Source organism: Podarcis muralis, chromosome 8, assembly GCF_964188315.1.
Source record: "Podarcis muralis chromosome 8, rPodMur119.hap1.1, whole genome shotgun sequence".
NCBI lineage: Eukaryota > Metazoa > Chordata > Lepidosauria > Squamata > Lacertidae > Podarcis > Podarcis muralis.
Genome location: NC_135662.1, coordinates 58,398,771 through 58,426,530, shown reverse-complemented (window position 1 = coordinate 58,426,530; position 27,760 = coordinate 58,398,771). Strand labels below are relative to the sequence as shown.

At 40.8% G+C, this 27,760-nt stretch overlaps 1 protein-coding gene across 30 annotated transcripts in view; it reads left to right on the top strand.

The window, feature by feature from the left end:
- LOC114601368 (uncharacterized) overlaps positions 1–11,298 on the top strand; it is a 347,155-nt gene extending 335,857 nt beyond the window's left edge. For all 30 annotated transcript variants that reach the window (XR_013393999.1, XR_013393995.1, XR_013393991.1 and 27 more), the window contains one exon: positions 5,563–11,298. The gene's annotated coding sequence lies outside the window, so the exon portion shown is untranslated. The remainder of the gene's footprint in view (positions 1–5,562) is intronic.
- The last annotated feature ends 16,462 nt before the right edge of the window (positions 11,299–27,760 follow it).

Genomic DNA, 27,760 nt, shown 5'->3' with positions numbered 1-27,760 from the left:
ATACCTTGGCAACCTGAACGCCTTGGGAGTTGAAAGTTCTGGCTCCCGAATGATCGAAAACCAGAAGTGAGTCTTCTGGTTTTCAAACATTCTTTGGGAAGCCAAATGTCTGTCAGGGCTTCCGCTGCTTCCGATTGGCTGTAGGAGCTTCCTGCAGCCACACTTGGGAAGTCAAACGTTTCGGAAGTCGAACGGACTTCCGGAACAGATTCTGTTCAACTTCCAAGGTACGACTGTATTTTAATTTTGGACCAATTAATCCATTTGAGTCTGCACAATTTTACATTACATGGTTAATCTTTATACACATATAGTTTGCTGGATTTACAAATACTATATTTTTCATAGGCTGTGCCTCCATGAGGCCATAATGTTCCATGCTTTTGACCACTTCAAATCCAACATTCAGGGAGTTAGATCCAGGCTCCCTGTAGCCTTTAATAATTCTGGGAGGTCCATCACTAGGTATATACTTGTGGTGGCCTTTCTTTTTAAAAAATATTAGTGTAATAGGTGGAGCTGTAACATTGATCTTTAAGGCATCATTTCCACATAAGCTAAAATTACAGGGAATATAAATAGATCCAGGAGGAAGAAATGAACTTTCCAGTGTTTTTTTTTAAATATAGAACAACTATAATTGTGATATGCTGAATGGCATTGATTCAAACATTCTGTGGCAGACTTTAGAAGCTTGTAAATAATATTAATTCAATACATGCACACATGCAAGTGCACACATATTTGTGTGTGCGCGCATACACACAGGACTGCTAGAAACCATGCCAGCTCTTGGATAAGTTTGGGAAAGCACTACAAGAACATCAATTTAAGGGAGTTTAAATGGTCAAAACTCACACAACATGGAAAGTCTATTCTAAAGCCTGTCTAGGTTGAGAACATCAGGTTTGAATGTTCTTCTTTCATTATTAAGGAATTCATACTTTTATAACCCCCCTGGTCCCTAGTGAATAGAGTGCTTGTGAAAGTTTTGGCATTGCAGCACTGGAAACACAAGAGGTTCGTGGAATTGTTATCGCCTTTTTCGACCACTTGCTAAAAATGTGCTTGAAAAGGATTATCCCGCAGTCCATTAACCAGCCTCTATGCTGGGAGCAGCCATTCGTGTTACATTCAATTTCATAATGGTCTAGTGATTGGTTTTCCCCATGTCCAAAAGATACCTATGGTTAATCCAAGAAAAATAGAAACTCACAGCTTCAAGTATACCTTGCATGACTTCTTCTTCACATTATTTGTGTGTAAGGGAATAGAAGGGATGAGCACTTTATCAGGTAGTGAAAGAATGTGCTGCATACTGCAGTTTAATCTATAAAACTAGTTTGGAAAAATTAAGCATGTTTTCAAACAGGTGGTGAACCTTTAGCCCCTATCCCGGAAATGGTGCTGGACTGCAACTAATGGTCATCGTCCCTGACCATTGGCTATTCTAGCTGTTGGGACATTGTTGGAGCCCAACAAGAAGCCCACAAGTTCCTCACAACTGCATTAAAATGTTTTTTAATGATAGGTAAAGGTAAAGGGACCCCTGACCATTAAGTCCAGTCGTGACCGACTCTGGGGTTGCGGCGCTCATCTCGCTTTATTGGCCGAGGGAGCCAGCGTACGGCTTCACAAAGTGTGCATTTGAGCACCCAGATACAGCAAGAGATGATGTTACCATGGCTGTCCCCTCCTGCTCTGCCCTTTGTAGTATGCATACTCTGCATACTTTGTAGTATGTTCTTCATTCAGATAAAGATTCTAGAAAGCTGTTATTTGCAGTGTTGTATCATTAAAAAAATGGGACGCAGGTGGCGCTGTGGGTTAAACCACAGAGCCTAGGACTTGCCGATCAGAAGGTCAGCGGTTCGAATCCCCGTGGCGGGGTGAGCTCCCGTTGCTCGGTCCCTGCTCCTGCCAAGTTGATGCACATTTTCTGGCCTCCAATCCAACAGCCATCTTTGCAAGATCTTGCATGTCGATTCTCATTCCTGTGTTTTTCATGCCGTGCTTATAGTTCATCTAACCTGCTGAAATTTGCTTGTATGATGGATAGAGCTCTCTGTGATAGCTTTATCAATATGAGGAAGAAAACTTGTGTGCGATCAGTTGGTCATAAGACAAAATAATCATAGGAATGGGTTAGCAGCTTAATTCGCAAGGGCTGAATCCACCCACACTATGGATGGGAAAAGCTGGCCCCATGTTACCACAAAAATATGGAGATGTCTCAAGTACTGAATGAGGGTAACGATCATGCTTATTATGTTGAAAGGGATAATACAAATTAAGGTGTATTCCTAGTCAGAATGTGACACAATTCCTTTTCCTGTGACAGAGAGGCAGTGGGTATGCTTTGACTTGAGAGGAAAATGAAAATATCCAGAGCCTGCCCATTTTGAAGCAAAGCAGAGGAAAGCTAAATGGACTGTGCTTGCATCGTTACATATATGGATAGGAAAAGGGGAATGACATATCTGTCAAATAAATGTAGTCTAGAGTGTTATTCAATGTGAATGAATGCCCTTTAATCCAGCACTGATAAGTGTAATTTAGGAAACCCACACAAGTGAATTTGCCATATCATCTCATTGGGTATAAGAGGGAGGCAGCCTAATTTCCTTGATATTTTGCATTATAGAATTAGGAATATGGATTGCGTTAAACACTGTGATTATTGCTTTTAAAGAGACTTTTGCCGGCAATGGAACCAAAAAAAGTAATTGTCTCAGGCTGGTTTTAATGACAATAGGTATAAATAGTAATCTAATTATACTTGGGAGAGATTTATAGCTCTAATTACTACTAGTTTAAAATTGCAAAGGGATTGACACGAGCAATCAACACATTCCATGCTGTGAATCCATCTTGCTATTGTAAAAGCTACCTGCCAATTGCTTGTCAGTGGAATGATATGCCATGCTGCACATATTATTTCGGGAATTAGCAGTACAACAGCTCCATATGCATAAATGTTATCTGTTCAGTTGAATGGTAAAATGTAGAGCCCAGAGGTTATAACATTCACAATCGGAGTCTTGCAATTATGTGATTTTCCCCCCCCCCTCTCCCTCTTATACTGGCTTTTTATCTGCCTGATGCAATATGAGCTAATTTCAGGGGGCTCAGCTCTCCAGGTGACTGTAACTTGCTGTAAGTGAACTATCTCTGAACGTGTTTTTTCATACCTGGAAGATTCGATACAGGTCCCCAACAACATAAGCTTGCTGATTATTACAGGAGATGGGTGTGATTGATTTAACTTAACCCTTTTCCTCTTTCAGGTGCACACATCATATATATCTTTCCATGCACTTCCTTGAGTATAACATATGGGCCTAATGCGCTCAGGCAGTTGAACACTTACTTTTGATTATCACATAAAAATAGATGCAAAACACCTCTGCTTTTACCTTGCACTGTTCTCTCCTGGCCACTTGGCTGGCAAGGACCGGGGCAGGTCTTTATGCATGATAAATTGTAGACAGGCTGACTTTCTTCAGTGTACATTAGGTAGCCAAGTGAAGCTGAGGACAGGGCTGCTGCACCTTTAATAGAGTGCAGAAGAAGGAATTTCGGCAGATGTTGCTGGTCATGCCAACTCTGCCTGCTGAAATTTCTTCATCTTCATAGCTATTTGTGCTGCAGAACCATGGTTCTCTTTTTCACCAGTCTACTGTAGCGACTATGGGTAGAGTCCAAGAAGAAGAAAAAAGGCTGTAAGCCTGCTTAGATCCAGACAATCCATGCAACAAACCAGACAAGAGGACTCAAAAGTTTCTCCAGCTGCTTCCGCACCCCAGTCTGTGCATTTCCCTTCCATTCTATGACTTCATTTCAATCAATTTCAAGTTTGTTCCAAGTGGGTCTCATTCTTAAGAAGTTACCATTGTGAGAAATTTGTGCTATTATTGGTGTTTCATCATTTTAGTGCTTAATAAGCTTGAGTCTGCTGTTAAACATGTATGTTAAGTTTTGAATGGACTTTCCTTCTCAATATCAGGTGTCTCCAGCAGAAGTCAGTCTCCCTTATTCCAGCTATATAAGCCAGTCAAGAACTTTCATCTACAGTGCTCCTAAATACACCATTATAACACTATTAATATTTCTTATTTTTATAGATCCATCTCTTGTTTTTATCTTGGGGTATCCAAAACAAAAGACACTTAGAGAGCCTGCCCCCCTTCAGAACGTGCCCAAGATAAGCTCATCTAATTGCTTGCATTTTCAGCACAGCTGTGTGCAATTAGGCTCACTTCAAGATCCCTAACCATTTAACGTCTCTCTCCACCCATTTTCACAATGTGGCATAAGCGTCCACAGTGAAAGCTGAAAGCTTTCCATCTTTATTCCATATAATTATTGCTCTTGAATGCTGCTTCTTTCTATGAGAAAATTCTACATTTCTATTGAAGTATTGTAGTTCAGTACCACTGCCAAATACTGTGAGATGCCCATAATGGAATAAGATTCTCCCCATTGCCCCACAAAGCAAAACAAATACCCGCCTTGCTTTAGCCATAGAGTCTGCTAAAACAATGGCATATCATTGGAGTCTTTGAAATTTCAGCAGTTTTATGCATGGAGCATGGAGCCTACATACAACAGCTTGGGAACTGTGGAATCTACAGCAGGCCTCTCTTATAATACACCCACATACATAAACACACATCATTCCGTAAACCTCCCAACCACTATACTCCTCTGGTATTTGGGTTAAATTATGCTTCCACTGGCACACTGGTTTATTTTCAGTTGTTTGAAGCATTTATTCACTTAGCATTATTTGCCATGTCAGTGCTCATTTCCATGTTCCTTAATATGCAGTGTGAAGGCTTTTGACATCTTATAAGGAGGAGATTTGCGAAGGATAATTTTTATGCATTTTCCCCTGGCGAAAAAAGGAGACTACTTCTGATTGTTAAAGCATCATTTTACTCGCCACCATCTACCACACATGTCAAATGACATTATTTCTGAATTACCCACAACTCCTTATTTATCCGTCGGATTCCATTTATGAAATGCTTCCCATAAAATATCAGGAAGCAATTTCACAGTAAATCGCCAACTATATATCTATCTATCCAATTCCATATAGAAAAACAAAAACAATTCCGTATGTAAGAAACATTTCAAATCCAGCACAGATGCAGACACAGTTCTTTAAGTGCAGAAAGATCTCCACTTATAAGACTTGTCGAAAAAGAAAGGACTTCAGTAGGTGCCGAAAAGACAAGAGAGATGGCCTTTGTCTGATATGTTAAGAGAAGGAGTTCAATTCCTGTATGATATGGAACAGGTGAGATGATACTCATAAGAGCCCCTCTTCTGCACAGCACAGTGATTGGGTATATAAGGGATGGAACAATCTTTCAGATATCCTGGGTCCCAAGCTTTATAGGGCTTGGCACTGGCAAACAAAGAGCTTGAACTTGGCTCAGCAGCTAAGTGGCAGCCAGAGGCAACTTCTAACGGCAGCAGATAATCTACAAATACGCTGTGAGTATATATATATTTCCTGATGGCTATTGCTTTGTTTCTCTCATTGCTTTTCAGAGGATGGATGACTGACAGAGAAGTGGGAAGGATGGTCCATGGCCCACCAACTGCCCAGCCATTGCTCACTCTCAAAATCTCTTCCCAGGAGGGGAAGGAAAATGGGCTACCTCTCACCAGCCTATGCAACAACAAGCTCCTTTCTTCTCTTTCTTCTCTCGCCTCACACACCTTCACATCAGAAGTGGCCGTTCCACCCTCAAGTGTGTTGAATGTTCCCATGGTCAACATTTCACCTTTAATGGTTTAGCAGGCCCATCTTGGGTGGAGGTAACAGGATTACTCTGCCATGAACCTCCAGAGAAGCCTCATCGTGAGAATCCCACACCTTTGCAAGGTTGTACTCCCCACCCCCAATGATAACAATACTTAACAAGGCTTAGTATATTTCCATAAAATAAATTGTAAGGTATCATCAACAATAATCCAGAAAAAGAAAACATACCCAAACGGCACATGAAGTTACACCAAAAAACACATAAGGAAGAAAAGAGGCTCATACTTCCATGTTCCAATGTGTTATAACTATACTAAATTTCTCAACAAATCCATTGTCTGCCTGTCTACCTTTTCTGTGTCTGTTATTTTTAACGTACATGTCATATATATGCTAGATCCGCCCAGAGTGGCTGGGGAGGCCCAGCCAGATGGGCGGGGTATAAATAATAAATTATTATTATTATTATTATTATTATTATTATTATTATTATTATTATTATATAGATTCTCAGTAGTAATCCCATTCCTGCACAATTTTACTTGCATCAACTTCCAAGAAATCACTTCCCATAGTATTTTGCTGAGCCTCTGGAAAGCTCTGAACAGCTTTTGATTTGAAAAGTTTTTCCTATTTCTACTGTATATACTGTTTCTATATCTATTCAAATTCCAATCCACCTTACAATGGGCTATGAAGAATGGGGAGCACATTTTTAGTCTCCTTTCTCATTAGACCCTCTAGGTTATTTTATTATTTCCTGCATCATGACCGAATCTTCTATACCAGAGTCATCTGAAGGCATGAACTCTCTTTGTACTGCAGATTAGAAGGAATGCTGTTTGTATCTCAGTGACAGCTGTGAACAGGCAATGTTTCAGTCCTAGTGTAGCCGTGGAAGCCAAAGAACAGCTGAAAGGACTTTCGGGATTTTGGTGCCACAACTTGCCACCTGTCTTTGCTTCAAGACCAGTGTTTGTAATGAATGTGCTCATTTCAACAAAGTTAACTGAACTATTTTTTTACAAAATCTCTGAACTACACCTGAAAGAAGTTTCCATAATAAAGTATTGGTGAGTTAAGTGCATTTACAGGGCATCTGATGGCTCCATCTCCTTGCTTCAACTCCTCATGTTGGCAGAACCCCCAGCCTGACCAGACTCACTAGAAATTCTCCGAAGTGCCTGATCTGATTATTTGAACTTCCTAGGAAACTCTCCAATGTGTGGTGTGAATGTGACCTCAGTCTGATGTGTGTTACTCTACTGTGACTACCCCTGGAATGATGCTAACTGCTGAGCTTTTGCTGAATAAGTCCCTGGCCCTTGGAAAACAATGTAATTTTAATGCAAAATTCAATCCTCTTTTGTTCCCTTGTATTTGTGATGTTTAATTCCCCCACCACATTTTTTGTTTTGCCATCCTAAATGTAAGGTGAACACATTATATTTTCTCTGAATTGAAATTCAGGAACCGATTTTGCCTTTCCTAAAGATGACAGTTTCGAAGGAACAATGCTTAGAATTCTAGAGCGTTTATTAGGTTTCCTGCAACTTTGCCAATGGACTATTTGCTAAGTTTAAAGCATGTTGTTGACTCTCCCATAAGCATGTAGTCTGGTAGTGCTGCTGAAAAGTCAGTGTGGACTGACAATAACTTTAAAAATTCATCTGCTGCAAGCTCAAAGGCTGAGCCCTGTGAATAGGCCCTTATTTTTCTGGCCACCACTGAGTTTATTAAGCAAAGCTATCTGACAGGGTCTCTCTCCCCTCACTAGAGAGCCATTCTAAATGCTGAAACACTTCATCAGGTCTAATATGCTGAGTATTTTCTGCAATTGCAACTCAGCTTCATTTTTGCGTGTGCCCTATTTGTTGGGAAAGATCGCAGTGAGGATATTCAATGAATTAGGATTCTAATGCAGAGGATTTCTTTGTGGGCTTCTGCTGGGAAGCGAGCAAGTAAATTGCACGACAGAATTGAGACTTATAAATTTGTAATAGGTCTCACACTGTGCAGGTGCCTGAGCAAAAGAAAGTATATCTAGAATAGAACAGGCACATTCAATGCACAGGGAACAACTGTCTGCCCTGCTTCTGACCTTTCCTAGCTGTCTGGTTAAGAAGGTGGCTTGGAAACTGGTGAATCTCATCTTCCTAGTTCAAATAATAATGCATGATAATCAGTAGGAAGAACAGGAAAAAGGGAAGAGGAAAAAATAGTCAAGGAAGTTAAAACTTTATCCCTCCTTCCGCTACATTCCATTTAATGCCATGTGCTAACCAAGTCCTCATTTCTGGAACTTCAGTGCTTTATTTCTGAAGCTAATCATGAAGCTACCTTATAACTTTTGGTTTTGCAACCATTTCCCTAAGAACTCTGGTCAGAATTCCAGTTCTTCAGAAATCTCTCCATGGTCTAGGTTTCTCAGGCACAGAATCACTGATTGGACTTGATTCACACTAAAACTTGCCCACATATATATTTTACCAAATTTTCTTAGAAGGACCCTGTGCAGGGTGGATGTTAAATGGCAGCTTCAGAGAAAATTTTACTAGCCTGGCTGTGTGTGCATGTTTGCTTTTAACATATCTCACAAAAACATCCTCAGCTTGCCTTTGCATGCTTCAATCTATCCCCCCTAAAATGTTTAGTTTTCTCGTTTATGGGAGTTCCCAGCACATACATCGCCTGAACAAAAGGGGGAGTTGGAAAATATTCCCTATTTCCAAGTGAATTTTGTGCTAAATGGATTTAACTTATCTCTGTGATGTAAATTGTTTGTTTCTGTTCACTTACTACCCTGAGACTTTCCCCTTCAACTCAGCCTTTGGAAGCCTAGATTGAATTCCAGCATGGGTGGCATAAATTTTCACTGAAACATCCTCCATGGAAAGTTGTCAGTCCCTGTTTCAAATATGGCAGTTCTGGGCTTATCTACCTTGTCAGAGCTCGAAAGGGACCAGTTTGTTCCCTTTTTCTCCCCTACCTTGCTGTTACCTCATTTAGAAACCCATTTTTTGTCACTCCCATCGCATCATTACTTTCCTGTTGGCAAGCAGTCCTTACTGTGGTTGTTATGGGGAATGGGAAAAAGAAACCAAAAGATTTTTTAAAAAAACAACAACAACAACTTTCCTAAAGCAGCTCTCTTACCTGTCACATCTGAATTTCATTAGTGTTGACAGAAAAGCATGATGGTTCTTAATTGAAGATTCACACCTGTGGTATGACAGCAGCTGCTTCTTTTTTTCAGGCTACCTTCAGGCCTCTCCTCAGCTTGCTGCTGTTCTGAAGATTGGTATTTATTGGGAGAGAAGCATTTATTTAATAAAAAGGCTTTTCAAGGCAATGCTCATTTTCAAGGTGCACAAGCTTTCTCTTATTTATTGTGTGAACCTCTTCATATAAACCTTAAACACATTCAACTAAAGCAGAAGAAAGAGCCTCTGGGCCATTTCAAGAGGCCTCAATTTCCCCTCATGACACCCTTCAATGTTGCTTTCACAGCCCAGAGATGACTTAAGCGTTCTTCACCTGTTCCATTACTCACAGTTGGTTCACCAGTGGTTGCAGTAGCGCAGAACTGATATCCTAGACTGATTTTGACGCACCTGCATAATATTTGACAACAATGGGTAGACATCTTTGACATCATCCCTCAAGTACACCCCTACTAGATAAATACCTGTGGCTGTGGGGTATAGCTATGCTTTCCACTATAGCTACGAAGTATAAAATGCCATGTGATATACACACCTAGCGCAAACGCTTCTTGAAAGACACTGCTTCTTTTTTTTACAAGTACTTTAAAAAAAAAACATCCAAGAGCAGGACTATGAAACTCTACAGAAGTTTGCAATTGTACCATTGGTAAGGGGTTGCTATGCAATATGTATATATGTTTGAAATTTGTATACCGTCTTTCATCTGAAGATCACAGGACAGTTCACAATATGATTTCTAATTTACCCTGTTTGTTCAGAAGCAGCTTCTACTGTAATTCCCCCCCCCCAAAAAAATGTACTCTCCTTCCGTCTGTGACTCAGGAAACACCATGACAGGAAATGAGGTCGCCATCGGGGGTAGCAACAGAACTGACGATTCACTGTGCTAGAGAAGAAAGTAAAAATGTTTTAAAAACTAGCTTCTTTTTCCGTTAGATTCACAAAATGTTTGGAGGTATGTGTCCCCCCCAGGAAAAAATCAGTGCTGTAAACTACGGGACGTACCTTCAGACAAATGTTTTTAGGACTGGTGTGAAAAGTAAGAATAATTCCAAGACTGTCGTTTCAACAGCAGTCATATTGATTTTGCTTGGAAATGGACAGAACATGTACGCATGTATCTTTTCATTTATTCACTATGGGTTTTATATTGTGGTGTTTTTCCATGGTTCAGCAGGATATTAGAATGTTTGCTTTCTGTTGGTTTGATTTATAGAAGGACTGCTTAATGCTATTTTGGTAAATAATGCCATGTTTCCTTTAGAGAAGATGAATATAGCCTGTTGCTAAATTAAGGGCTTGCTATTACATGGAGATCTTTTATATGGCCACAGGAAAGCTGCTTAGCAAGCACCTGGATGAGAAATGTAAGGTCAGGAGATGGGCCTCCAGCACTCAATATTAAAAATACAGGGCCGTTCTGACATTTTTTTAATCTACCAAGGAGTATCTGTGCCTCTTACCTGCATTTATACATTCGCTAACATGAATGAATTAAATGGGCTTGTTCCAATGTGAGCTGAATAGTAGTGTGAACTTTCTACAGACTGAATAGTTACCATTAAAAAATGTAGCCAGCGAATCGTTCATATATATTGTATTCAGACTTGATTTCACAGCGTTATCATGTATTATTTAGCAAAAGTAGAAAAGAGAGAGAGTGCACAAGAGAAAGTAAAGGAGAGGGGAACTTTGCACTAGCTGGGAGAGTGTGAAAAAAGGTAAATAAATAGATAAATGATACTGTAATTAACCCAGAAGTAGGAAGGAATAAAAGTCAATTTTAACAAGAGGGAAATGCGAGATTATATGTGCCTGAAATTATCAGAATTTGAAAGCCACTGTGAATGTTGATGCCTGCTAAGCATTTCAACGTGTCTTAACAATTTCTCAGATCCACTGATTACTATGCTTATGAAGACACTCTCCTCTTTAATCCTGGGCATTTTAAGAGCATACATCCATATTCCCAGCTGCGTGCAGTGCAGTCCAGATACTACAGCAGTAATGCTCATTAAATACGCATTAAAGAGAGTCTGATGCACAATAAGGTATCTGTGCAGACAAGCTTAAAGGATATATGCTATTTCTTTCCATTTGGAGCATTTTAGACTTCCTCACAACCTGATCCCGCCCCCCATCTCTATCCCAGGCCAATGCTTTTGGGAGAGTTAAGGTTAAGATTTTAAACCAGAGAAAGAGACTGATCTACACTCTAGGAGTTTTAGCAGTTTCATAAGTCCACATGGTTTGTTCATTAAGCCATAGCTTTGATGTGTGATAACAGTTTTTTTTTTAAAAAAAATGAGCTGGATTGCATGCTCTGAGCACATGTCGGCTTAGCCTCAGGAATTTCAAAGCTCAGAACAATGAGACTAGTGTAAAACCACTGTAGTACATCATTTGCCAGCTAGTACAGCTATAAAATTCTTTTTTGTCATTGTAAAATCTCATTTGATGTTTCATTTCATGAAGAAAAAACGGTGTGTGGCGCAGCGCTAAGGTACTAAAGTAGCATTGACATCTGTGAAATCTCTCTGAAGGTAACAGTGGTATGCATCCTATTTCTTCTCCTTTGGGTGATGCAGCTAAAGAGAATTGATCTCACAAGCTCAAGCTTGCTAAAACAGATGATTTTGCAGTGACCTTCAAATAAAATTCTTTTATTGAAAATGCACTTTTCACAAATATTTCTTCTGGATCTCTGGCTAACAATGGGATAGTCGAGCTTCAGATCTAGGACGGTGTGACATCTTTGCTGCAAACATCAGTAAAAGCCTATTTGCAATACCTAAAAAAGTAACACAACACTGGCATATAAACTAGGGGCAGGTTTTCTCAAAATGAATCAAAATAGAATATTAGCAGCTTCGTACACAGCTTGATTTGGAAATCTGAAGTTTTGAAATTAGTGGCTAAACTCAGTGCAGTTTTGAAAGGTCCAGTCTGCCATCTTGATTCAAAATGGCACCTAATTGCTTCTAAACCTTGATCTCAGGAACCATCATGCAAAATTTGCTTATGAGTTCTTGGCGAGGTGTCTATAGTGAACTAGCATGTCCAAACCTATACTTGGGTTGCAGCTCTCTGCACACAAACCATGACCTGCAAACGTAGCTTGTCTTATGTTGTGCAGGATGTGGTTTGTTGGAGAGAGCTAAAGCATGAGTCCAAATGGGGATGACACACAAAGTTGTACCATGGCTTAATGCAGCAGCAGCTGCAGGACTTCAGAGGGGGCAAAATGGCCCCAGGCGACTTTCCAGGAGCCGGCACTTTTGCTAATTCACACTAAGTCATGATTTGGCTTAGTGTTCTGTGTGAACTGGACCATTGTGAGAGAACCCAGATGTTTAAAAGTCAGAAGTAAAATGTGTTCCTCTTGCACTGATCAGATTGGCAATGGGACTGTTTATATGGCTGAGCCTTAAATCGGCTATTTCTTAAATCCATCTGTTACGTGGATAAACAACTACACTGGCAAGAACTGTTCCTCATTTTCAACCTTCATACTGAGGACAAATAGGATGAGAGAGGTTCAAAAGGTGCTTTTTAGTGTCTGGAGTAATTTTTCTTAGAGGTGGATGGCAGAACACAAAGATCCACAAACAAAGCCGTGATTTTTATCAGCCAATTAAAATAAAAGATGCACTGTCAACCATTTCGGATTTTTCTATAACAAAACATCTGCCATGTAGGGGTTTTTTGCTGTTAAAGAGAACGTGGCATATAATCGTGCAAGCACTATCAGGCATGATTAAAAACAAAAGCTGATTCAAAATACAGAAAAGGACATGTACATATCATGGTACCATTTCAGAGTCCAGGTGAGGAGGCCCCCTGTTTGATAGCTTCTTCAGATCCATATGTCCCTACATATAGGAGGGTTTTAGTCTTAACCTCCTTGCTGATGTACTGGCTAAGCATTAAGAAATTGTTTTTTGTCTGGGAGCATTCAACATGTCACTCTTGCCCAGGAATGGGAGAGGAATGCACAAACCGGATTTTTTATTACAATTATTATTATTATTATTATTATTATTATTATTATTATTATTATTATTATTGCATTTTCTTCTGTGGTGAATTTGTTATCAATATCTAAAGTTTCTGATCATCACAAATAAGGTACATTATCTACACAGGCAACTTAGTCCACAGATCCTTTAAAAATGTTAGGCCACTCATTCTGCAAAGTAGCCTTCGATGCTGCTATCATTAGAGGTTCAGATCTGCTCCTCCACATTAAAATAGGGAGTTGCGGGTCCATACTGAGGGTCATGGGCCCATTGGCTCCATAAGGATTTGGCATGGTTTGGCAGCCCCAGGTAAACCATGCCTGGGGGCTGGAAGGTGGGTGGCCAGGGATGGAGGAAGGAGGTCTCCCCCTTGTGACTCTAGAAGTCATAGAGAAGGAAGCAGATCTGTTGGTTCTCTTCCCCACCCCTTTTGTGGAGTCCAGAGCCTCACTATCGGGGAGGAGGAAGTACCTTGACCCGCCAGAGGGAGGGGCTTCTTTTGATTAGTTTGGCTTTTATTGTATTTTATGTCGAAAACTCTTTATAGAAATTGATATGAAAAAAACCGGAATCTTCACCCAGAAACATAGAATCTTAGAGTTGGAAGGGATCCTGAGGGCCATCCTATCCAACCTCCTGTGTTGCAGGAATCCCAACTAAACCATCCATGACAGATGACCACCCAACGTCTGTTTGGAAACCTCCAAGGAAGGAGAGTCCACCACCTTCCGAGGGAGTCTGTTCCACTGCCAAACAGCTCTTACTGCCAGAAAGTTCTTCCTGATGTTTAGTCGCAATCTCCTTTCCTACACCTTCTGGGCATTGTGCTTGTTGCTGAGCCTGTACTGCTGTTAGCCTGTATAAAGCTCTTATTTACTTTCAAGCAAGAGTTGCTCACATTGCCTTTTGGGATAAGAGCATGGTGCAGGATAGTCCTCTCTCTGGTTATATGCATTTAGAGAAGGTGAGGCACAGCTCCATGAAGATCCAGACGTCCATAAATAGACCTGCTCTGCACAAGGCAGCTTCCTAATTGTTGCAACAACCTCTTCCCCATCTGAGGCTAACCCCTTACTTCTCTTCTACTGTCAAAATTTACATTGAAAGCATCCTTGGACAGAGTGGTTTTATTTTCCATTTACTTAGGTTACACTATAAAACGTCACACACAGAGATGGTGCACAGCAACAGTAGCTGTAATATCTTTTTGGCTTTGGATAATTGTAATGGTTCAGGAGAAGCCTGAGGCATTGTTTGGGGTTTAGTTCTGGGTTTCGAGAGCCACAAATCCTGGAGTGCAGGCGGAGGGGAGACAGGAAGGACTATTCCTGTTTGATGTTTACAGGATGTGAATTGTGAAACATCTCTTGGAAGCACAACTAATGTAGGCAACGTTTCATGTATTGCTCTCATACCTCAAGAGCCACAGAATCTAAAGTGAATGAAAGACAATCGTTTCTAAGCATCTACTCAGACACAAGCCCTGTTGGAAATGTCATGATGCAAATGTCTTCTTCTTTTATATATACTTGCACTAAAAAGTTGGGTTAATCTAAAATGGGCATACCTCTCTTTAAAAATCAACAAAAAGATATTTATTTTGTTGTTAAAACTACCCTATTTTAAAAATCAGGAATGCAGAAATGTTCTGAACATTATTAGTGTTTTTGCAACTAAGTGTTAAATCCAATAGTTATGATTTTTTTTTTATAAAAAAAGAAAGATCCCTAAGCTCTGCTGCTAATTAATGTTATCAAGACATAGCAGGATTATGCTGCCTCCTTTTTATCTCTGCATGATGAGTAGCTTCAAATATCCTCCCTTCTCCCATTAACAGTTGGATGTCATTTGAAAACGAAGCAGCAGCAGTAGCAGCAGCCAGCTCTTCTCGACAGAACTGTTGCAGCCCTCCCTCTGGGGGCTGATGTAAAATGAAATGTGTGCTCTGCGTATTTAAGCATAGATTTTATGTAATCATAAATTTTTCCACATGGATGGAAAGGCTGCAAATTAGCTGGGAGAGCAGATTCCTGGATGTGCAATCAGGAGTTAAGGAGTCAGGAAAACCTTTGAATTTTTATTTTTTAAAAAAACCCTTATTTGTACTGATAGCATTATGACATTACCCCATCCTCCTAAAATTGATGTCATTGGGTATGTTGCTGTACTCCTCGAAAGATTCCATGAACAGTGTCTCCAAAAATTTTTACACATCACTTGGGAAGACAGGCGAACTAATATCAGTGTACTGGAAGAAGCAAAGATCACAAGTGTTGAAGCAATGATTCTTCAACACCAACTTCGTTGGACTGGTCATATTGTGTGGATGCCTGATGATTGTCTTCCAAAGCAACTATACTATTCCAAACTTAAAAATGGAAAGTGTAATGCTGGTGGTTAAAGACTGTCTCAAGGCAAATCTAAAAAAATGTAGTATAAACACTGAAAACTGGGAAACACTGGCCTGCGAGCGCTCCAGTTGGAGAACAGCCTTTACCAAAGGTGTCATGGGCTTTGAAGAGACTCAAACTCAGGATGCAAGGGAGAAACGTGCTAGGAGGAAGGAACGCTTGGCAAATTCACACTGTGATCAACTCCCGCCTGGAAACCTATGTTCCCACTATGGAAGGATGTGTGGGTCCATTATTGGCCTCCACAGTCACTTATGGACTCATTGTTGAAACCATGTTTATGGAAGACAATCTTACTCCGCTACAAGCAATCGAAGAAGAAGAAGAAGAAGAAGAAGAAGAAGAAGAAGAAGAAGAAGAAGAAGAAGAAGAAGAAGAAGATATGGGCATTTGACTTCCTTGCATAGTACATGTTCACTATTATTAAAAAAAAAGGGGGGAAGTCGTCCTCGAAACCAAATGATAATCTTTTTTGGCTCATCTTGAAGATGAGAATGGATTAATAGATGGATTAAGTTTGGGGGTCACTTAGAGAACTTTGAAGGAAGGCTTTAGTATGTTTTCTGAGACCAGGGCTGTGAGGATCTAACATCTCACTTTAGAATGATCCACCTCTTCTCTTGCTAATTCTGTAAGTTTCCTTCCTCATAATCAGTGTCCATTACTTAGATGTCTCACCTAGATATTTCCTTTGTAGAGTGCTCCTATGCTGTCTACAATGAAGCACCGCAAATGATACACACCACGTGAGCAGCTATCGTTCAAGTGTTTTCACACATGCTAAAACATACGCGTCTTGAGTAATGATGAATGAACTCCCCTCGACTCTCTTTGACCACGTCTCTCTTTTTTCTTTTTCTTTTTTTGCAATCTTTCTTGTGATTGCTTAAAACAAACCACAATCTTGCATTCACAAGGAAAGGTCACAATTTACAATTATAGCACTTACATTACAAACTTTTATATCAGGGATGGGTAACCTTTGCCATCACCCCTGAAATTCCATCATCCCTGACCATTGGTCATGCTGTCTGGGGCTGATGGAGACAGTCTCTAGCAATATTGGATTGGCCACAAGTTCCCCATTTCTACTTTGTATAAATGTGTGTTGACAATGTTCCACTTCCCCAGCAATGTTTATTGTAACCCCCTCCAATAATAATAATAATAATAATAATAATAATAATAATAGTGGGCAAGGAATTAATTTTAGCAGAAAGATGCATGGAATGAGCCCATTCCAAACTGTGATTTTAATTTGTACTAAGGTAGGATTTCCTTTAATATCTTTTGTGTGTATCATTTAAAATTATTTTAATATACTGTGACATGTCTGCCTCATCACCACATGAATAGGATTACCGGTCTGGTAACTGCATAATACATGATCGCAGAATCTCTGTACAGAGGCTGGTGTATAAACACAGAAGTGTACCAAAGCTGAATCCATTTATTATGGCCATGATTACTGGGAATGATGGGAGTTGTAGTCAAAACCACCAGGAGGCCAACAGGATGCTGAAGGATAGTCAAGTAAGTCTCTGACCGAATTGAGCCAATGGCTCTATGAAAATATGCACTATTCAAATGTGATTTAACTGCATAACACAGTAATAGAAGTTTTTCAAATAATTTTTATGATTCAACAGGAAGGTCGGTTGGTTGTGGCTGAGAAAAGCATTGCATTGTATTTGTTAAATGATTTGCAGTAAACACACGTCTTAATTACATCAGAGGCTTAAGCAGATTTGTAAAGCCATTTAAAAAATCAATAGTTAGCTTTTAGGTGATGAATTAATTAATGGAGTGTAAATGTTGAAAGTCCACTTTGGCTGGCAGGCGGTCTGACTTTTCATATCATCACTAAGCAGTAAAATTTTAATGTTAATAGCAGTTACAAAAATGGGTCAATTTTTGCCTGGCACAAAGAGACTAAGTGTAGTATACAATGACATTCTGTCGAAAGAGAACATCTTTTTTTGCCATCCTCATCGCAGCAAATCTAATATTGAGGTCACTGGAAGACTTGACTGAACAGGGATTAACCAAAGGTTTTCTGTTTTGTTTTGTTTTTTCATTTTGAAAGATAACATGATTAATTAAATTAGCTGCCAATTAGCTGAAGTGTAAGAAGAGGCACTAAAAACAATGAAATGGTTCACAATAATTATCCATGACAATATTAGTTTCAAATGCTTTCTTCTGTATTATTTACTTATTTTATTTGTGGCTCAGCACATCTCTGTTTCAAGACAGATCTGGAAGCCAGGATGCCAAAAATATCAGAAGAAAGGCTGTTCTTTTGCCATTTCTGGAACATGCAGAAGGTGCACTTGTCCTTATGGGCTTGCATTAGGTTTGTAGTTAATTCTGCATATGGATGCAGTAGGGATTTGTCTGTAAAACCAGCTAAGTATCTGAAGAAGTTTCAACCAAACATAAAGACTACCTGTGTTTAACACAGTTGAATAGAGGTGATTTGACCCCTGTGATTAGTATATACAAAACTATATGGTCATAATTAATTGACAAACTCTCCAGTCTTCTGCGCCTTAATCCTACAACAGTTATTTGTGTGCTTTGGGCAGACAAGAAATTGTGTGATTTAAATGTGCTCTCATGAATGGAGGCAAATAGTTCTTTTCATAAATAGGCACACCACCCAGTGGCCAGCTCCCCTCTGACTTGGGAACGTGTCTATAAGCAAATTGTATAATACATTGGTTGGTTAGGCAGGTGGCTCAAGAACATTTTCTGAAGGTAACAGTAGATGGGATAGTAAACAGCCATATTTTATAAGTGTGTGTGGTATTTCAGAGTGAAAAGGCTCAATGGGGAAACTGAACATTCCTTGCAACCATCACTTCATGGTCCTGTAGCCTGGTCTTCTTGTTTCCCCCTCAAGAGATTTTCTCCAATTGATATTATTTCTGGTAATGGAACAGGGCTGAAGAGAAAAGCACTGATGGGACAGAGGCAGGCTGTAGGGAGCTAAACCATGGGCTGGGGTGGGTGAGTATCACCCTCATCCATGCTCCTTCTGTTGTGGAAAAATCTTACCTCCCCCACTTCAAATGGATCTGCTGCTTTGTCATTCGTGCCTTGGGTTCCAGGATCCTGACTGTCACAAAATTTGCAATATTCAGTTTACAATATTCCTTTACAATATTCAGGTGTTTCAAGGATAGATACTGCATGCAACCATATGAGTTGCATGAAAGAAAGTACTGCAAAGGTAGATCTCTGGTATGTGGTGATAAACAGAGAGGCAGGGAAGGGGTGATTCTTCTTCCTGTTTTCCATAATGGCACACAAAAATAATGCATCTGCTTATGACAAGAATATCTTAGTAAACACAAGCTTCAGAATATTATGAGCAGGACCTTTAACTGCAACAAAGCACTCGTTTGAGTCATGCTCCTAAATAAAAGTAGAGGTAATTAGCCGGATACAAATGAATAAATCTATGGAACCTGTTTCTAGCGGCTGCCCGTTTACACAGCTATCTTTTACTAATCTTTGCACAGGAAGAAGCAAGGCATTGGGAAGGGACAACACAGTGACACCAGCACCTTCCTTTGCCCTTCAGACTGTTCCTCAAAGCTGTAAGCTCAGAGCTTCAGTCCCATCGATCTTGTTCTGCTGTTTCAGCTGCAGAGAATCAGTGGCTTCCTGCTGTGGCCAGTTCATCCTCGAGATGAAGATGTACAGGTCACCCAGGGTAGTAAAACATTAGGGCTAGCTAAATGTTTAGTGACTTTTAGCTGGTGGTGATGCTAGGGGTGAACAGTTTCCAGATGGTCTGCTTCCAACTGTTCTGCCCTTTTTACTCATCGTGCTGGTTCTGGTAGAATTCTAATTGCTCTCAACTGAGTTGTCACAGGGTGAAATCTAAGAGAGGCTTAAAAAAATTTCATTACTAGTTGCCCATGTTGTTGTTGTTTAGTCGTTTAGTCGTGTCCGACTCTTCGTGACCCCATGGACCAGAGCACGCCAGGCACTCCTGTCTTCCTCTGCCCCCCGCAGTTTGGTCAGATTCATGTTTGTAGCTTCGAGAACACTGTCCAACCATCTGGTCCTCTGTCGTCCCCTTCTCCTTGTGCCCTCCATCTTTCCCAGCACCAGGGCCTTTTCCAGGGAGTCTTCTCTTCTCATGAGGTGGCCAAAGTATTGGAGCCTCAGCTTCATGATCTGTCCTTCCAGTGAGCACTGAGGGCTGATTTCCTTAAGAATGGATACTAGTTGCCCATACAAAACAAAAAGTGTGTTTCACCTAAAGAACCCAGTGGCACTTCATACTTCTTCATTCTTTATGGTGTTTAACCTATTCCTCCTCCCCTACTGTTAACCTGCCATTAACTTATATAATGATTGGATGGCGTATTTTAGATTATATCATCCAATCCAGGGTTTGGTTTGAAGTACCAGGCCAAGAAAGCTGGCAAGGATGATGTTGGAGAAGAAACTAATTAAAGAATGCACATTACGATGTCGGACGCTAATGAAGTTGGCTACATGTTACTCTCGTCATATGAGGCTTGTAAACTCATTCACTATGCATTTTCAGTTAATGAGCATTGTGAGGATCAGTGGTCAGCTTTGCCATCTGCCTATGTACATTCATATGAACACTTGAGAAGAGCCCCTGTATGCGCTTTGGGAGAGCTCAGTTGATAGAGCATGAGACTCTTAATCTCAGGGTACTGGGTTTGAGTCCCACCTTGGGCAAAAAAAAAAAAAAATCCTGCATTGCAGGGAGTTGGACTAGATGATCCATGTGACCCCTTCCAATTCTACAATTCTATGATGATTATATGTACAATGCCGATCAGGTGTTGTACACAGAGGGAGGGATGGAGTTCATTCATTGCACACATAAAGCAAGTGAGAGCTTTGCTTGTTGAGAATTCTGAAGGCTCCCCTGACAGAGGAATAGAAAGGTTGAGGGTATAGAAATATGACTGCAAAGTAAATAAGGAGCCATTGGCTACTTCCATGCTGGGCATTTACTGTGGAAAAACCACACTTTGTTCACTTAGACCGCATCTGCATTATACATATAAAGCAGTATCATACCAATCATGGCTCCCCCCTCCCACCAAAAAAAAAAAAATTATTATGGGAACTGTATGGGAAGTGTCATGGCTGCTGAGTGTTGTTATTGAACCCTGTTTGCCTCACAGAGCTACAATTCTCTGGGATGTTTAACAGTCAATCCCTCTTTCCTCTGACAAACATTTAAAATATCTGCTGCAAGGTGTAGTGCTGACCAATCAGTTAGGACACCTGTGAAACAAAGTGGAAAAATAGAATATATATATATACATATATGTGAGTGTGTTTGCACATGCATATAGAGATATTTAAATATTCAGATGGCTGTCATATGGTAATTGCATGTTTTGCATTACAGTTTAGCCAGTCGCTTTTAGAGAAATTTGTGTCCACCATGGAAATGAAGACACAGATGTACTCAAGGGACAGTTGCAAAGCCAAATGTGAGCAGATTGTCATCATTCTCTGTGATACACACAGAATTACAACTGTACGTGCCCTCCTGCCCTACTTTCCCTTTCCCCCAAGACTCTATAGAAATGCATTTTTAATCAATGTCAATTGATTCCAGATTAAAAGTGGCTGGGATGCACTAGATAAACAAGTGATTAAGAATGGAGACCTTATAGTTGAGTGGTAGGCTTCACTTCATTGTCACTATCGTTCAGTCATCAGAAAAGTGAGCCCAAAGCAAAAGTACTTAGATGAGAAAAGGAATGTGATAGGAAATTAACTACTAGGTGAACTGTACTTACTTAGCATGTTTCCAAATGGGCGTTTATTGTGGGATCGGTGGTCTTCATGCTTGCATTTATTGATTTTTTTGGGCAGTGTTCACATGATGTCATTGGCATCAAAATGCCAGCCCATATATCCTCCATTTAATCTAGATCGACCCTTTCTGGGGTAAAATGATGTCTACAAAAATACACATACTAGGATAAGGTAAGCATTAAAATGCATATATTGGGGGAAATTGCTGTGCAAAAATGTACTTATTGGGAAAATTGCATACAAACCTACATTAAGAGAAAGTCACCTTAAAATGCTGATGAATTTTCATGAGGAGTTTAAAAAATATTGTAAATCTGTGTGGACAATATTGTAAACTGAATTGAAGACTGGGAAAAAGAAAAAACTGAGAGAAATCAAAATATAAAATGATAACAATATAAAACAAAACAAAAAATATGTAAGAGAAGAGGTTCAAACACATTATTTAACTAAGCTGTCATATATATATGTATAAAATTTACAGTGTGTATATGTTAAGGGGAATGCCAATTTTGCGGCAAATGGACATATCAATTGGCCATGGTGCTTGTAATCATTCCACAGAAAGGGAACACCACCACCAACAACAACAATTTTATTATTTATACTCCACCCATCTGGAACTGTTTACAGCTGAAAGATACACAATGATGCATACCAAAGACCAAGCATGCTCCAACCATACAGGTCTTCCTCAGTGGTTGAATGAAGTATCAATTTGTCTCAGTGAATCTGGCCATTTAGCTATTACGCCTGAAAGAAGTGGTGAAACTACCACTCACTACTCATAACACTCAAATGGCTGTGAATAACCAAGTCAAATAATTGTGTCAAAGGGTTATGATTACAGTTAGAGCGCTGGATTCAACTAAGTGGTCCCGCTAGTGGAAGCAGGTACGAGAACTTCAGCTATCAAAATGGGACTGCCCCCACCTTCTATTCCCCACTGTACTGTGGGTTGCTGTCAGAAGAAATAGGACTAGTTAACTAGCATAGGTTCATTCATTTCAATGGGTATACTCTGAGTTGAATGTAGTTTGAATGTAGACTTAGCTGAATGTAGTTTGGGACATCTTCTAATATTCTTTTTATAAACATCAGCTACAATTATTATTATTATTATTTAAATGATATTTATTAACATCAGCTACGATTATTGCTTGTCACGTAGGTTTGCTCAATCCTAATGGATTAAACCATTTTGTCCAGAATTCGGATCTTTGCTATATGAAGCTGTATCAGGTGAGACATCCCTTCCTCTTACTCTTTCGGTGACCTCTTTCAGATATTGCAGAGGCTCTTAAATCCTATATCCTTCGCTGCACAGGAATACTATATTTAGAATCGCTACACATAAGCATATCTATATCCTGTTCTTTTCTACCCTTGAACACTTACAAGAGACTTCCTCTGATTTGTCACTGTTGAGTGCCTTCAAACAGATGCAAGCTATTTTGGACATTTTTGAAATGTATATTTGTACAGCTTGACAGTATTCCTGTACACTTCATTTTCCTTTTGACGTGTTCCCAGAGATACAACTCCCTCCCCACCCTGTATATTCAGAAAGGCAAACTCTGATCCTTTCTACATTGCTAGTTACTCCCCTACAGAGTACCTAGAAGTCAGCTAGTTAATTTGCACCAGCTTTCCATGACCCTAGTGCACTAGAAATATTGTTTGGGTAATGTCTGTGAGTGGTGAAAAGCACTTAGCAGTTGGTGAATAAGGCCACTGTAACTTTCAATTGGGTTTATATATCCGAAGGCCATATTGCCAGTATAATCCCATGTATAATATTCCCATTGCACTGCGGTTAGTTTTAGTGGAACTCACTTCCATGTTGGTGTGTCTTGGGTTACAGAGGCCTTTCATCTGTGGCATATTGTGCCGAATGAGCTGCTTTCTTCCCCTGAGAGAATACTCATCTAAGAAGCTGCTCCAGTTACAATAGGTAAGATGTGATGGCCACCAGTTTGAATGGCCTTTAAAGAGGATGAGAAACATTCATGAAGAAGGAGAAGGCTATAAGGGCCAAGAGCCACAGTGGCTATGCTCTGTTCCACTGTAGGAGAGCACTGTTCCTCTCATGTCCAGCTTGTGGGCCTCCCATAGGTTGGCCACTGCAAAAGCACTGAACCAGATGGACCTTTGGTCTGACCCAGCAATGTTCTCCTTATGGTGTTAAGTTCCTCAGCTGCTGCATAGATTTTTTAAAAAAGTCAAATTGATAAGATAACCAGCATTTTTTTCCTGCTCTTCTCACGCATAGCTGCCACAATGACAGGAAGTGCATTGTGCCATTTGCTCTCTCTCTGTGTTCTTTGCACCTTTAGCCATCTCACACTCATTAGTGAGTCTCTTGAGGTGGTCTACTTAACACCTCATTAAAAATATGCCTGGATGATCTCTTCTCTCTCTGTTCTTCACATGTCAACAAGTCATTTTCTGCCCTAGCCGCTCTTCCTACCCCCTTTGCACATGCGGCTCTTAGCAGCCTAATATTTGTCAATCATCAGGTGTATTATCGGGCATGATTACCTTACCCTGTTGTCATTAACAATCTCCTCTGCAAGATTTCGCGCTGTGTTCTTATTCCTGTTGAAGGAACATTTCTATTAACGGTTAGACTTGGGAAGAGTAAGAGTGTTATTCAGGCAGTCTGAATTATGCTGAGGCCTTTCTTTGCAATAAATACATTTGAGCTTCTTTGTAATGGAAGGGTCGTAAACATATTCCCAAGCATTTTTAATTCTGCACAAACTTAAGTTCACTTCTCTCTGTAGGAACGTTTGCCTGTCAGTCAGTTTCCATCTCCTAACACCCACTGCCTTTCTGGGACCCACAAACATTAGCCTGGGTTCTTCAAATATCAATTTCCCATGCAAGGAAGCGTTGAGACCCAGTAATCCCATGGGAAAATGATGCTACTTGCTACAAGGTGTACTGGTGAGGGCCTGCAAGATGAATCCAGGCTGTAATGGAGGAATAAGTGAGCGAAGACTGGAATTGTAAATGTCACTTGACTGTGGCACCTGCCAGAACTGATAGGTGCAACAACTATCAGACCACCCATTTAGCTCTGCTGCATAAAATGGGCCCGGAAGCATGTTATCCCATTCCTTGCATGTTTGGTACCTACCACAGATTCCCAGACAGTGTTAAGCAACAACAGCTGCATGACAATTTGGCCTGCTATAAGACGCATGCACTAAACCACTTTTTCACATGGAACCTTATTCTATTCATGGGTCAAATTTGAATCCCACAAGGCGCCTCAGGGGAAGGGATATAGCTCAGTGGTAGATCATCCACTTTGCATGTAGAAAGTTGCAGGTTCAAACACAGCATCTCCAGGTAGGGCTACGAGAGATGCTGGTACCCTGACATCCTGGAGAACCACTCCCAGCCACTATAGTTAGTGACTGAGTTAGATGGACCAGTGATGCGACTCAGTAGAAGACAACTTTCCATGTTCTTGTCTGTATGAAGGGAAGAGGGTACACTTTCTGCTACAAAGTTTACAGTCTGATTGCAGGCCCTTTACCCTGCACTTCCACCCTGCTGAAATACTTTAAACACTCCTGCTCCCACATTGTAAGTTGAATACTTAGAAAGAGAATGAATGGACTTGGTCAAGTATAATGTCTGGACTTTATCCATCGCTGCTTAAACCGGGCCTACCTGTGCATGTTAGCAGTGAATCTTCAAAGAAAACTGCCCAAAGTTCATCTTTGCTGTAACTTCCAAGTGGAATTGGTTATTGCTCAATGGTTAGCCTTTTAAAAAAGAAAAAAGAAAGGTGAAAGAATTGCATTCAGAGTGTCTGATTGCTACAGTTTCTGCATCATTAATTATGCCAGAATAAGCAGCTCACTCCTAGGCCTGTATCACAGCAAGAGGATAATGAAAAGGAAAAACATTAGCATAGCAAACGTCTACTGGACTGTGCTTTCTATCCCTTTCACTATCTTGCTTGAAAGTGGAAGCTACAAAGTGTTGCTGTTGCCACCATCTCCGATTAATGGCACCCATTATTCATGGGAGGGCAGCTGAGGTCAGTTCCATGGGCTTTGTGCTGAGAACCTCACTATTCATCCTTTATAGTCTTCTGGATTGTGAGCTGTGGCAAATGGATTAAGGGAAGAGTCTATGAGCCTGTTCCTTCTCACTGAGATATAGATTTGACCTTCAGTTGTCCTTGTTTTTATTGTATGATTTTATGTGTGCTTCAGATAAGATTTTTTTTTTTTTAAGCAGGCTTGGAAAACAACATAACACTTAGGTTTGAAATCCTAAGCGTGTGGTTAAGCGAGGGTAGCTGGTCACAAGTTTCTGATGCTATTTTCTGAATACAGAGTCTCTCTCTCTCTCCACTGTTTTAGTAATCAGATGAACTGATAGTTGAGCTCCTCCATAGCAAGCTCCAAGGATTGGGAGGCAACTTTGTTTATTGCATGCTGTTCCTTGGCCAAAGGGCTGAAATAAAAAGTCAGACATGTATGTCGGGTTGACCACTGGGAGAATTTATTGTTTAACCCAAAATTACCGGCAGAGGAAAACCATTTATGTGAAAACTGTCAAAACTTAGATGAAGCTTGGGGCCATTAGGATGACTGAGCCTCTTCCTGGGAAAAGGGGGAAGCACCTCTGTCTTTCCCTTTCCCTGGCCCCTGCAACAGAGGCTTTGGGCTGCATTCATCACCTTCAAAGGTGGCTTAGAGGGTCACCTACCTGCCCTGCACATAACAGAAGGGAGGCAAACCCAAACGCTAGTCTTGTCCCCATGACACAGAACCAAGTCTTGCAGGGCCTTTGGCAGGTCCAAAAGAAATATACAATTACCAACACTGTAGAGGTCTATCCCTGCATGCCAATACAGTTCAACTCTTGTATGGAAAATATCTGTGTGGTTGGTGACCACCCCCCCTTCAGAATTGAGCAGGTCCAGCTGAATTTCCCAAGTAACCCTATTAATACACATAGAGTCCAAATATTAAATCACGTGAGGCAAAATGTCATAACAAACAATAGGGGTGTCAGGTCAATGCTATCGGATAACCTCAAAATCCCTGGAGGCCCGCAGATTAAGGAGTTTTCTCTTCAGAAGCCCAGTATCATTACCTCCAAGGGGAATGACCAACATGTGCAGAACATGCTGCACCACATCTTACTGAAACAAGCCAGGTGGGAGCCAATTGCACGGTATTTCCCATTGACCCAGCAACTGCATTGTAGCCCACTGGCTAAGACCCAACTGGGTCCCAAAGCATATCGTTGCTCAAAGGATCATACCACAGCCATAGATAAGGACGTGCACCCATCCATCAACCTGTAACACAAAACAGAGCTGAATAAACTGCCTAGGATAGGCCTGATATATCATTTGTTTTCTGTGCGTAGATATGGGTTGTTGTGGTTTTAGGAGAATAAACACAGCCTCTGCTCACATTCTGAAGCAGTACAATCCAAATCACTTGATCTACTTCAAATCCATTTTGACATGGATCAAAGTAGAAGTGAGAGGAAAACCAGACACAATGGTTGTTTATGTGTTTGCCCCATTCATCCCCAAGGCAAAGTGGGTAGGAGGGGTTTCATTTGCATGCCAAAAGGCTGTCCTGTCCCCTACCTTGTCACTTCCTCTACATATTGTTGCTGTAGGCTAGGGATTGGAGATCTTTTCTGGACAACCTGCTGGATCCTGAGCTCCCCAATGGGTCACTTTGATGGGTACACAGGTCCCCCGCCTGTCAGTCACCTAACATCACTATGACGTCTGGTGACCAGTTCAAAGGGGATTAATATCAATGCCAACCAGCTGTTTGGCACCGAAAGTGAGCCTCTTTGAAGACATGCTTTCAGCACCAGCCAGCTGATTGGCAATGACAGCACACCTTCAAAGCAGCTCGGACTGAGCCTTGCTTTGTCTGACTGCAGGTGCTGCTTGGATTTTTCCTCTGCAGACTGGCAAAGCTGACCATATTGACCAGATGGAAACCTTCTCGGCTTCAGCAAGGTTGTTACATCACCTTCGGCAATGTGATATGCCTTCAGAACACAACTCACCACATCCTGGAAAAGTGTCATGGTTGGAATGAGTGGGGATTCTGGAATAGTCACATGACTAGACTTGTTTAGTTTGCCAAAAACTCCAGCTCTGTGTTGCATGGTTTGGAAATAGTTGACTGAATCATTCGTATTTTAAAAAGCGGTAGGTAAAGGTAAAGGTACCCCTGACCAACAGGTCTAGTCGTGCCCGACTCTGGGGTTACGTGCTCATCTCGCTCAAGAGGCCGGGAGCCGCCGCTTGTCCGAAGACAGCTTCCGGGTCACGTGGCCAGCGTGACTAAGCTGCAGTTGGCGAGCCAGCACCAGCGCAGCACACGGAAACGCCGTTTACCTTCCCGCTGGAGAGCGGTCCCTATTTATCTACTCGCACTTTGAGGTACTTTCGAACTGCTAGGTGGGCAGGAGCAGGGACTGAGCAACGGG